The following is a 12,674-nucleotide window of genomic DNA, read 5'->3' as shown; positions in this document are numbered from 1 at the left end:
TCGGACACGACTGAGTGACTGAACTGAACTGTAGCCAAAAAAAAGGGGGGCTTTCCTGGTGAATGAAGAATCCACCTGCCAATGAAAGAGACACAGGTTTGATCCCTGATCTGGGAAGATCCCACATGCCACAGAGCAACTAAGCCCGTGCGCAAAGCTACTGCTGAGTCACTGCTCTAGAACCCGAGAGCCACAGCCACTAAGTCTGTGTGCCCTAGAGTCTGATCTCCGCAACAAGGGAAGCCCCCTCAGTGAGAAGCCTGCACACCACCACTGGGGAGTAGCCCCCACTTGCTGCAACTAGAGCAAAAGCCCGTGCAACAGCGGAGACCCAGCGCAGCCAAAAATGAATTTCAAAAAGGGGTTCTGCCAGTATGTGTAGTGAGTTAGATGATAGCAAGTACCCTGAAGAAAAATGAAGCAAGGAGAGGGAATAAGGAGTGTGTTGCATGGGTAAGATTTTAAGTAGAAGGGTCAGGGCTAGGTCTTTCCTGAGACATCGGGATTTGAGAAAAAAAATAAAACCTGAGATGAGAGAAGAAAACTGGGCAAGTTTGGATCCATTTCCCCTTAAGAACAGATGAGATCTAAACGGGGCCTGGAGTCCCCATGAAGCCTGCCATGCACCAGTGGGCCTCCGCCATCCAACAGTGGGCAGCGCCGCAGTGGGTTCCTCTCAGCTGGCTCCTGAGGAAGTACTCACAGCCTGTTACAGGTATGAGGATTCACAGCCAACAAGGTCTTCCCTTGCATCTCCAGAGAAGTGAGTGTTCCCATCAGTGAATTGCAGACGGGTCTGCTGTCATGCCCTTGTAAATGTCTGATTTTTGCTCCATTGAAAACAAAAAGAAGCAGGAAGATGTCAGCCTGTGCCGACATTTTGCTGCCATGTCCCATCTCGGCCCAAACACACATAGAGGCTCATTCACACAGAGGCATCTGCTCAAAGTCCCTAATGTAGGTTCAAGAGTGCTGGTGTATGCCTGCTTCCAGGTCCCAGAGCTCTGCAGAGAGAAGCCTAGTCTGGGAGAAAAATATCAAGCCGGTCTTGGCCAGCTCTCCTTTCAGCACACTTGTTTTTTTAAAAAAAGTATATCACAGGAACCAGGATGATGGGATAGAGCCCAATGACTGTCCAAACTGGGAGGCTACTGACTGAGGCCCAGAGGGGTGAAATTAGCTGTCCTAGGTCACACAGCAAGTCTATGAAAAATCCCAGTGAATTCATACTGCCAACGAATACTCTTTGAATGCCATATATGTGCCAGGCACTAGGGTTACAGCAGTAATCAAAATGGACAAAAATATCTGTTCCCCTGAAGCTGATGTTCTAATGGAAGGAAACAGACAATAAAATGATAAATTAGTAATGTATGTAATGTGTTGGATGATGGCAACCACCACGGAGAGAAATGAAGCAGGAGAAGGGATCAGGAGTATTTTGTGTAGGTGCAGTTTAAAGTCGAAGGGTCAAGGAAAGCATCACTAAGAAGCTGGCATTGAAGCAAAGACCTGAAGGAGGTGAGGGAGGAAGACGGGCCAGGATCTAGGGAAGAGAGTCCCAGGAGGAGGAAGCAGAGTGAGACCCCAAGGCAGGGACGTTCCACTCGTGCTCCCAGGAGAAAGAAAGGAGCCACGCCAGGTAGGAGCTTTGTAGGCTGCTGGTAAGGACTGTGGCTTTTACTCCAGACGAGATGGAAAACCGCTGGAGAGTCTGGGGCAGAGAAATGACATCATCTGACCCAAGAAAAAAGTCTGAAGCGATAATCGCTCATTCGTTAATTCATTCATTCAAGCCTCTTAGGTACCAGGCACTCTGCTGATGACAAGCCAGACACCCCCAGAGTGAACCACAGGGCACTTGAGGGTGTATTTTATGCTGACTGGAGAGTCCAGAGCAAGGAGAAGGGAGGCCGGGCCATGGCCCTCCCCGACCACTTGCCTTCCCTCTCTGCCCTGCAGGCCAGGGCCAAGGGCCCCAGGTAGCTACAAGGCTCCGTGATCCGGAGGCTGCTAGAACCTGCAGGTTATAAATAGTATCTCCTACGGCTGGGAGTCAAGCTGCTCAGTCTGAATGAGTCAGAGGCTCAGAGCCACAGCCCCCCAAAATGCAGCATTACTCCTGGATCCCACCGTTCCATCCCAGGCTCCCCCGCTGACCTCCTAATCAAGGCCTGGCCTCTGCTTTTTACCATGACTCTCTCTGACCCTGTCACTCTCCCCTGACCCCAGCTCAACCTGCCTGGAGCACCAGAAGGCCCACTGGTTCATTAGTTCTGGGAGGCAGGATTGTATAATATTTAAAAGCTCAGGATCTGCACTTGGGCTTACCTAGATTTCAGGCCCAACTCAGCTACTTCCTGGCTGTGCGACCTTTGGCAAGTCACTTCACTCTGGGAGCCCCATATTCCTCATTCAATAATGAGGAATAATAACAGTAATTGTATTATGGTAATAATACTACTGTGATATTATGATGCTAATAACTGCACCTACTTCATGGAACTGATATGGGGAATTCAACAAGATACTCCACATAGGGTGCTAGCCCAGAGCCTGGCACATAGTGGCCATCAATTAACGGAGTGACTGTTGCTATGCTCAATTAGATTCTAATCTGGAGAAGGGTAATAATAAATTAGAAAATGACAGCTTTCATCTAGTCTACAGAACACCTTCCAGGTGTTTGTAGTATGGGTTCCTGACATATAATGCCGTATCTCTCATCTTCATAACCAAGCAATTTCACCATCTCCATGTCACACAGGAAGAAACTGAGACTCAGAGAGAGCTGGATGACTTGTCCAAGCCCCACGGGCCCTGGTGAGGCAGCATCTGACGTCAGCAGAAAGGCTTACCCAGCCCCCTCTGACTCTGGGGACATGTGCAGACACTTTCTCCTAGCCCACCCCACATGTGATATGCCAGTGAGCAGAAGTGGAGGGGTCAAGGGAAAGAAAAAGGGCAGGTGGGCAGGGGTGCAAGATATCTCTGCTTCTCTGACCATCCCTCCCACCTCCTGAGATGAGAAGCCATCTCTGTGCCACCTCCCCAAAGCCTGGACTAGCCCTCCTTTGGGTGATACTGAATAAAACTCTTTTCTGCCTAATGGCTGCCAAAAGGTTATCTGCTTAATAATTTTTATATGTTACACACATTAAGGATGAAGGTGATGGTGACGTTCCGACTTCCCTGACACCATCCCCTAACTTTGATCCTCCAGGGTTTCGTCTGGTCATCCTCCAAAACCTCCAAGTTCCAGAAAAATCTCCTTAAGTGCCCATTCCCCCACACCCACCATACTAGGAGCCTTATAAAATAGTAGAAAGGGCACGCATTTGGCAGTGAGGTAAATCTGGGCTCCCTCCTGTCTCTGTCACTTCCTAGCTGTGTGACCTTGGGCAAGTCACTTCACCTCTCTGAGCCTCAATCATTTGCCAATATGCTAATGCATATTTAGCAACATGGTCAGACAGGAAGTGACATTTATTCTGAGACCCGAATGATGAGAAGACCTAGAGACCTGGCTAGCTGAGAGACCTAGAGGCAAGGAAAGAGGAGGCAGGGAGACCTCGAGAAGGGAATAAGCTTGATGTATGGAGCTTGTGTGGCGGGACTGGAGTGAACCAGGGTGGGGAGAGAGGGAGGTGAGGTCAGAGAGGTAGGCAGGGGCTAGTTCGCAGAGCTCCCGGTGACGAGTATCCCAACTCCTCACGCTTGTCTGCATTTTGGGGAGATGATGCATAGATCTAGCACAGGGCCTGGCATACAGTGGGCGCTCAATACGCAGTCACTATCATGATGATGAGTGTTCCTCGCCCTCCTCCTCCTCCTCCTCCTAGGGACCCTCATGTCCTTCCCCTGCATCTTACCCCTGTCTCCCCCACTGTCTCTCCCTGGTCCCAGGAAAAGGACCGGGAGTTGGCAAGTGTCACAGCAGGAAGGAGGAAGCATTCCCCGTTCTCCTTCTCAATCCCCCCCACCAAAAAAAAAAAAACCCTCCCACCGCAGCCCAGTGATTTTCCTGCCTCTCACAAGGCGATCTTATTAAACATCTCGAAAAAATATTCTCTCACTCCCTCTCTCTTTATTTATAAAAATCAACTTAACACCCTGCTCCTTTGTTCTATTTGGAAACTGGAACAGCCTGGTTTATATTTAGCTGAAATCCTGCTCCTTTCCCCACAGATTCCGGCACAGCCCGATGAGCTAGAGGGGCTAAGGAAGGAGGAGGACAGGGGTAGGGGAAGAAAGAGCCATGGCAGGGACAGACAGTGCCGTCTCCCGGGGTCCCGGGTCTCCACCAAGTCCGAAGGACCTGGAAGGGTAGGAGCTGAACTCTTCCCAGGACTTGGGGTGATCCAAGTCCAGGCTTTGCCCATCATCCTCTCACTCTCTAGTCCCGTCCAGGTATCCCCAGAAGAAAAGACGAGGGGACGGAATATGGAGAAGAAAGACCCCAGCCTTAATCTGGAACCAGGTTTGGAAAGACTGTGTAAGGCACTTATTAAGAGTGGGGGTCTGGGTTCACATCCAGTCTCTCCTCTGCCCCTCAGGAGCTGGCTGCCCCCCCGCGAGGTTGATGTGCTCATTACCATGCCCAGCACACAAATAGTGGCTGTCATTATCAGTCACTGTGGGTTGAAGGAAACCTCTCAACTCCTCAAACTTTAAGACTCCCCACAAAAGCTGCTTCCTCCATGAAGCCTTCCCAGATTAAAACTTGTCTTTTCAGGTGACAGCACTGGGTTAGACACTGGGGCTATGGAGACAAATGAGCAAGAACACTTGGGGCCCGCAGTGTGATCAAAGATGGACACACATAATTGCCACAGAGAGGACTAAGTTCCAGAAGATTCTTTTTTTTTTTTTTTTAATTCCAAAAAATTCTTAAGCTCCCTTTGGACAAAGCTAGTTTTCACTCTCTTGCATTGGAGAAGAAAATGGCAACCCACTCCAGTGTTCTTGCCTGGAGAATCCCAGGGACGGGAGAGCCCGGTGGGCTGCCGTCTATGGGGTCGCACAGAGTCGGACACGACTGAAGCGACTCAGCAGCAGCAGCGGCGGCTTCCCTTTGTTTCCCACTATAACTGTAGAGCTAAAGACACCACCTGGCACATTGAGAGACAGCATAGAAGAGTGGTTAAGGATCTACCTGGAGGGGCTTCCTGATGGTCCAGAGGTTAAGAATCCACCCTGCAATGGAGGGGACATGGGTTCAATCCCTGGTCAGAGATCTAAGATCCAACATGCCACAAAGCAACAAAGGCTTGTGCATCATAACCAGAGTCTATGCACCGCAGTGAAAGGTCCCTCATGATCCAATGAAGATCCTGATTGCTGCAACTAAGACTCAATGCAACAAAATAAATAACAAGTAAAAATTTTAAAAAAGAATCTGTCTAGGTAGACAAGCAACCCTAGGTTTACAGAAACACTGTTCACAATAGCCAAGACATAGAAACAACTTGAATGTCCAGTGACAGGTGAATGGGTAAAGAAGGTGTAGTGCATATATACAGTGGAATACTACTCAGCCATAAAAAGAAGAGAATAATACCACTTGCAGCAACAAGGATGGACCCAGAGATTATCATACCAAGTGAAGTGAGTCAGAAAGAAAAAGACAAATATATGATATCACCTATATGGAGGATCTAAATATGATACAGATGAACCTGTCTGTGAAACAGGAGCAGAATCATAGACATGGAGAGCAGACTGGTAGTTGCCAAGGGGGAAGATACTAGGGGAGGGCTGGAGTGGGGAGATGGGGTTAGCAGATGCAAGCTGTTATACATAGAATGGATGAACAACAAGACCCTACTGTAGAGCCCAGGAAACTATATTCAACATCCTATGATAAACCATAATGGAAGGAATATAAAAAAGAATGTACATATAACTCAATCCCTATGCTATACAGAAGCAATTCACACACTATTATAAATCAACTGTACTTCAATTTTAAAAGAATTGTGGTAGTCCATATAATGGAATATTGTTCATCCATGAAAAGGAGTGAAGTACTGACCATGCTACAATGTGGATAGACCTCAAAAATGTCCTAAGTGAAAGAAGCCAGACATGAAAGGTCGGATATTCCACTTATATGAAGTTCCAGAATAGGCAAACCGATAGAGACAGAATGCAAACTGATGGTTACCACATCCTTGGGGAGACGGAATGGGACATAATAACCACTTACTGGGTGCAGGGTTTCCTTTTGAATTGACTAAAGATATGTTGTCTTTATAGACTGGAGAGAGATGGTGGTCATGCAATGCCACTGAATTGTTTGCTTTAAAATTATTAATTGTTTGGGACTTCCCTGGCAGTCCAGTGGTTAGGACTCCATGCTTCCACTGCAGGGGCCACAGGTTTGATCCCTGGTTGGGGAACAAAGATCTGGAATGCTGTGTGGTGCAGCCAAAAATATAAATAAAAGATTAATTGTGTGTTAATCTTATGTTCATCTCAATTTACTTATACACACACACACACACACACACACACAGAGTGGCTGACTACATGGTATTGATATGACAAAACATTTGATAAAAGTTAATGCCTCGTCATTATTTAAAAACAAATAAACTTGAGGAGTGTCAGAAGAGAACCTCCTTAACCTATTGCAAAATACCTCACGTATATAATGCTGAAAATCTACACACTTTCCTCCCTGGGGGCTTCCCTTGTGGCTCAGCTGGTAAAGAATCCGCCTGCAATGTGGGAAACCTGGGTTTGATCTCTGGGTTGGGAAGATCCCCTGGAGAAGGGAAAGGCTACCCACTCCAGTATTCTGGCCTGGAGAATTCCATGGACCGTATAGTCCATGGGGTCACAAAGAGCTGGACACCACTGAGTGACTTTCACTTTCATTTTTCCTCCCTGAGATTGGGAACAAGGCAAGAATATCTGCTCTTACCGCTTCATGCAACACTGGGGGGTCCTAGCCAAGACAATAAGACAAGGAAAAAAAGGGACAAAGGGCAAAGTGAAATGATCTTTATTTGCAGATGACATGATGATGTGTGTAGAAAACCCTAAAGAATTTACAAAACAAAATTAGAATTAATCATTTTATTTAACAAGATCAAAGGATATAAGGTAACTATATAAAAATGTAATTCTCTATATAGTCATCCCTTGGTATCCATGGGGGACTGGTTCTGGGAATCACCTGCCCATGGATACTGAAATCCACAGATGCTCAAGTCCCTTATACAAAAATGAGATAATACAGCCAGCTCTCCCTATTTGTAGCCTCAGAACATACGGATACAGGAGGGCAGACTATACTAGTAACAAACAATTGAGAAGTTAAATATATAAAAACATTTCCAATAGCATGAAAAAATATAGAATATTTAGGGGTACATTTAACACAACATGTAAGATCTGCAGTCTGAAAACTACAAAACCTTCCTGAGAGAAATTAAAGAGCTAAATAGGTGGAGAGATATACCACATTCATGTGTAAAATGTCCTTCTCTCCATATTGACTTATAGATTCAATACAATCCTGATCAAAATTCCAGCAGGGTTTTTTTTTTTTTTTTTGTAGAAATTATCAAGTAGATTCTAAAGTACATATGAAAATAAAGGGTAGCCAAAACAATTTTTGAAAACAGGAATGAATTTGCAGCACTTAATGCTACTTGATTTTAAGAATTACTATAAATCTGTAGTAATCAAGACAATGTAGTATTAATATAAGAATACACATATAGATCAACAAAACAGAATAAAGTCCAAAAGTAAATCCACATATATACAATCAATTGATTATTTTACTGAAATGCCATGATGATTCAGTGGAAAAAGGAAGCTAGTATTGAAATATATCAACACAGAAGGAAAAAAAAGAGCTATGACCCCTGCGTCATATCATACATAAAAACTTTTAGGAGAAAATGTAAGAAAAAACTTGTGGCCTAGGGGTAGGCAAAAATTGCTTAGAACACAAAAAAGAGTAAACAATAAAAGTCATTGATTGAAAAGTAGAACTTAAAATTTCAAACTTCTGTTCTTCAAAAAATTAAAAAATGAAATTTTTCTATTAAAAAATGAAACTGTAAGCCACAGACTAAACAAAAATATTACGTGTGTCTCTCACAAAGTACTTCTCTATTCAGAATATATAAAGAAATCTTACAACTAAATAACGAGAAGACAAATAACCCAATAAAACATAGGCAAAAGAATTATTATTATTTTTAAATATGTTAAATGAATGAGTAGTTTTTTATTTCAAGGAAGTTATAGCCCAGTGTATAAGACACATTTGTCGTTGTTTAGTCGCTGAGTCGTGTCTGACTCTTTGGTGACCCCATGGACGGTAGACCAGCAAGCTCCTCTGTCCATGGGATTTCCCAGGCAGGAATACTGGAGTGGGTTGCCATTTCCTTCTCCAGGTAGGCAAAAGAATTAAACAAATACTTTCTGAAAGCAGACAAACATGGTCAATATGCATGTGAAAAGATGCTCAGTGGTTGACAGGGAAGTACAAACTTAAACCACAATAAGGAACACTACACACAGATGGAAGGGCTAAAATTAACATGACTGATGATACAAAATGTTGGTGAGAATATGGAGTAACTGGAACTCACATATACTTCTAGTGGGAGTATAAGATGGTAGAATTACGTTGGAAAAGTTCGGCAGCTTCTTATGACATTAAATATAAACTTACCATATGGTTTGGCTATTCTACTCCTACCTATTTACCTGAAATAAACAAAAAAACATATGTCCATACAAAGACATTTACATGAAGTTCATAGCGTCTTTATTCATAATAGCCCCAAACTGGAAACAACCCAAATGCCATTGAACAGGAGAATTGGATAAAAGATTTACATCATATCTATGCAGTGGAATACTACTCAGCAATTTACAAAAGAATTACCAATACATGTAACAAGGTAGAGGTATCTCATAAACGTTTTAGTTCAACAAAAGAAGCAAGTTGGACTTCTCTTGTTGTCCAGTGGTTAAGAATCCACCTGCCAATGCGGGGAACATGGGTTCCATCCCTAGTTTGGAAAGATTTCACATGCCGCAGAGCAACTAAGCCTGTGCGCCCTAGAGAGCCTGTGCTCTTCAGCAAGAGAAACCACTGCAATGAGAAAGCCTGCCCATCACAATGAAGAATAGTAGCCCCCGGCTCGCTGCAACCAGAGAAGGCCTGCATACAGCAACAAAGACCCAGTGCAACAAAAAATAAACAAAAAAGAAGCAAGTTACAAAAAAGGACACACTGTATGGTTTCATTTATATGAAGTCCTAGAACAGACAAAGCAAAAATCTATAGTCACAGAAAGCAAATTAGAGATTTCCTGGAGCAGGGCCCAGGAGGATTAACTGCAAAGGGCAAGAGAGAAAATTCGGGGGAACAAAAATGGTTATATCTATATTGGAGTGTTTTTACTGTAGCCCAATAATCATTGGAAGGCCTGATGCTGAAGCTGATACTCCAATACTTTGGCCACCTGATGCAAAGAACTGACTCATTGGAAAAGACCCTGATGTTTGGAAAGATTGAAGGCAGGAGGAGAAGGGGATGATAGAGGATGAGATGCTGCTGCTGCTGCTGCTAAGTCACCTCAGTCGTGTCCGACTCTGCGACCCCATAGACGGCAGCCCACCAGGCTCCCCTGTCCCTGGGATTCTCCAGGCAAGAACACCGGAGTGGGTGAGGATGAAATGGTTGGATGGCATCACAGACTTGATGGACATGAGTTTGAGCAAGCTCTGGGAGTTGGTGATGGACAGGGAAGCCTGGCATGCTGCAGTCCACAGGGTCACAAAGAGTCGGACACCACTGAGCGCCTGAACTGAACTGAATAAACTTGATTGAAAAAAATACTCCATGTGGGTTCAGTTCCTGGCTTGGCCACTTAGCTGTATAATTCTGGACAAGTTGTTTCACTTTTCTGTGCCTCTGTTTCCTCAACAGAAAAGTGACGATAATAATAGTATTCAGAGGGTTTCTGCCTCATTTTCTTTAGATAGCCTCCTAGGATTTTTGCCGTTGCTGTTGTTCAGTCACGCAGTCGTGCCCGACCTTTGCAACCCCATAGACTATACACTCCCCTGTCCTTCACCGTCTCCTGGAGCTTGCTCAGACTCATGACCGTCAAGTGGGTGGTGCCATCCATCCTCTGTGTCCCCTTCTCTTCCTGCCTTCTATCTTTCCCAGCATTAGGGTCTTCTCTAATGAGTCGGCTCTTCACATCAGGGATTTGGAAGGGATTAAATGAGTGAATGCATTGGGAACTGTGGTGGCCAACCTCCAAGAAGGCTTCCAGTGATTCCTACCTCCTGGTATTCCTTCCCCCTTGCCCCTCCCCGGCACCCCACCCCTGTCCATAGTGAATAGGCTGACCTGTAAAACCTACAGGGTATTGTTGAAATGATGGTCTGTGGATTTCCAGACGAGGTCAGAAAACATCTTGAGGATTGTGCTCTTGGCTCATTCTTTCTGAGGGAAGCAAGCCACCCACCATATCATGAGGACTCTCAAGCAGCCCTGTGGAGAAATCTGGATGGCAAAGAACTTGAAGCCTCCTGCCAACAGCCAGCACCGCCTCGCCAGCCTCAGGAGTGAACTGCTAGAGACGAGTGGCCGACAGCTTTGCTGTAACTTCAGGAGAGACAGAGTCAGGACCGTCCAGCGAAGCTGCTCCCAGCTGACCCATAGGAACTGTGTGAGGTAATATGTATTTGTTTTAAGCCACTAAGTTGTTCAGTAACTTGGAGGTTTGTTTGTTTGTTTGGGGCAAAAATTCACATGTATAAATTATCAGACAACGGTTTGGTTTTTTTTTTTTTTTTTTGGCTACACCACACCGTTCGGCTTGTAGGATCTTAGTTCCCTGATCAGGGATCGAACCCGGGGCCTCAGCAGTGGAAATCGTGGAGTCCTAACCATTGGACCACCATGGAGTCCTCTGAGATAACTTGTTCCACAACAGTAAATAACTAAATATAATCACTAATAATAGTAGCTGACATTTATTGAGCGTGTGTCATGAGACCTACTGTGACTCCTACTGTTTACTACCAGATGGTGATCAAGTTGATGACCCTCCATCCGTCCATCCATCCAGGAGCAGGCTCCACTTTCCCCCAACCTGCTTTGTGCCCAGGGAGACCGACCACTTCAGACTCAACAATCTCCCATGTCCTTTGGCTTCTAATCAGGTTTGGCCATTGCGGAGTCCCCAGGAGGTGGAGATGGGAAGAGAAAAGGAAGTCGGATGTTTATTCCTCTGCACCTCCAACCCCCTCTCAACTGCAGGCCACCTCAGGCTGGCTGCTCCCACAAAAGAAGGTCACAGCTTCTCTGAAAGGTGGCCCTCTGCACACAGCTCCTTCTGGGAAGAACTGCTCCCTGGGCTCAGCCTGCTCCTAGCAAGGTGGCAGCAATTTCCCTACCCTCTGCTCTCACCTAAGCTGTCCTTTATTCGGTCTTTCTCAAGTTGCCCAATTTTGAGCACGCCATCTGTTTCCTTGGGGGACGACTGGCCACCCTAATTAAGATCCCCTACGTTAGAGAAGGAAGTGGGGATTCAAAGAGAAGCAAAAACAAAGGAGGGAAGAATAGCGGCCACCCAGAGGTGAGTTCTGCAGCCAGCAAGCACTAATGATGCTTGTTGAACAAAAGAATGAATGACCTTTTGGGCACCAGGGAGGACCCTGGTTCCTTGAAGGTAACAGGTGCTAGACCCAGAACTACTTCAGACAGACCACCAAAGACGTTCCCCACAACCGGCCCAACCTGAATTGGCTTCAGGAAGTCTTGCCTTGTAAGGATTAACTCACAGCCTGGGACACCAAGGAAGCAGCCCCCCCACCTCGGGAAGAAACTCTGGAGTTATTTTTGAAAAGCAAGCAAGGCCTGCGGGCGGCCCTGGCAGAGCTCAGAGCTGGAAAGGAGAGCAAGAAGCAGAGAGGACAGACAGCGACAGCAGAACCCACACCACGCCCCTGTGACGCCGACCCCACGCTCTGAGACATAACACAGGCAACCCCTCCCCTCATCCTGTGTCCCTTTGGGGATTTTTTTTTAATTGTGGTAAAATATACATACCATAAAATTTAGTCTTGGAAATTTCTGAGCTATTCCCACCGCATGCTGAACAACACTGGAGACTCAATTCCAAAAGGAACAGGGAGAAAATATTTGCATCCAAATGGTATGTGAGGTTTGGCTGGAAAAACCCTGAAACTGGAGGGAGGGTCACCGCCCTGGGGCAAAGTCTTGGGGGCCAAGGATTAGGAGAGATTTGACATTCTTCCACCCCTACCAAACAGAAATAGCTGTGGGGCGGGAGAGCGGAGCAGAGAGCAGGTGTTGGGCTAGAGTCTGAGCTGCAGAGGCAGAAAGTGAGCGGCAGGGAGGCAGCTAATGAACCCTAAACGAACTGACAGAGGTGTTTGCAACTGTCGGGGGAGCGGTGGGGGGAGGTCAGAGGCAGCCAGAGGGAGCCATCAAGTCCCCAAAATAACTTGTGCCTCTGCTGGGAGACTCTGGAACTAATCAAGAAGGGGATAATCCGAAAATCTCATCAGAGAGAGGTTGTGAGAGCCCTCCAAGTGGGGACTGGAGGGGAGGAAAATGAAGGAAAGATGTGGTTTGCAGTGCTCTTGTCCTCGAAGATGGT

The sequence above is a fragment of the Ovis canadensis genome, chromosome 17, assembly GCF_042477335.2.
Source record: "Ovis canadensis isolate MfBH-ARS-UI-01 breed Bighorn chromosome 17, ARS-UI_OviCan_v2, whole genome shotgun sequence".
Classification (NCBI taxonomy): Eukaryota; Metazoa; Chordata; class Mammalia; order Artiodactyla; family Bovidae; genus Ovis; species Ovis canadensis.
Note: the sequence above shows the minus strand (reverse complement) of the source record.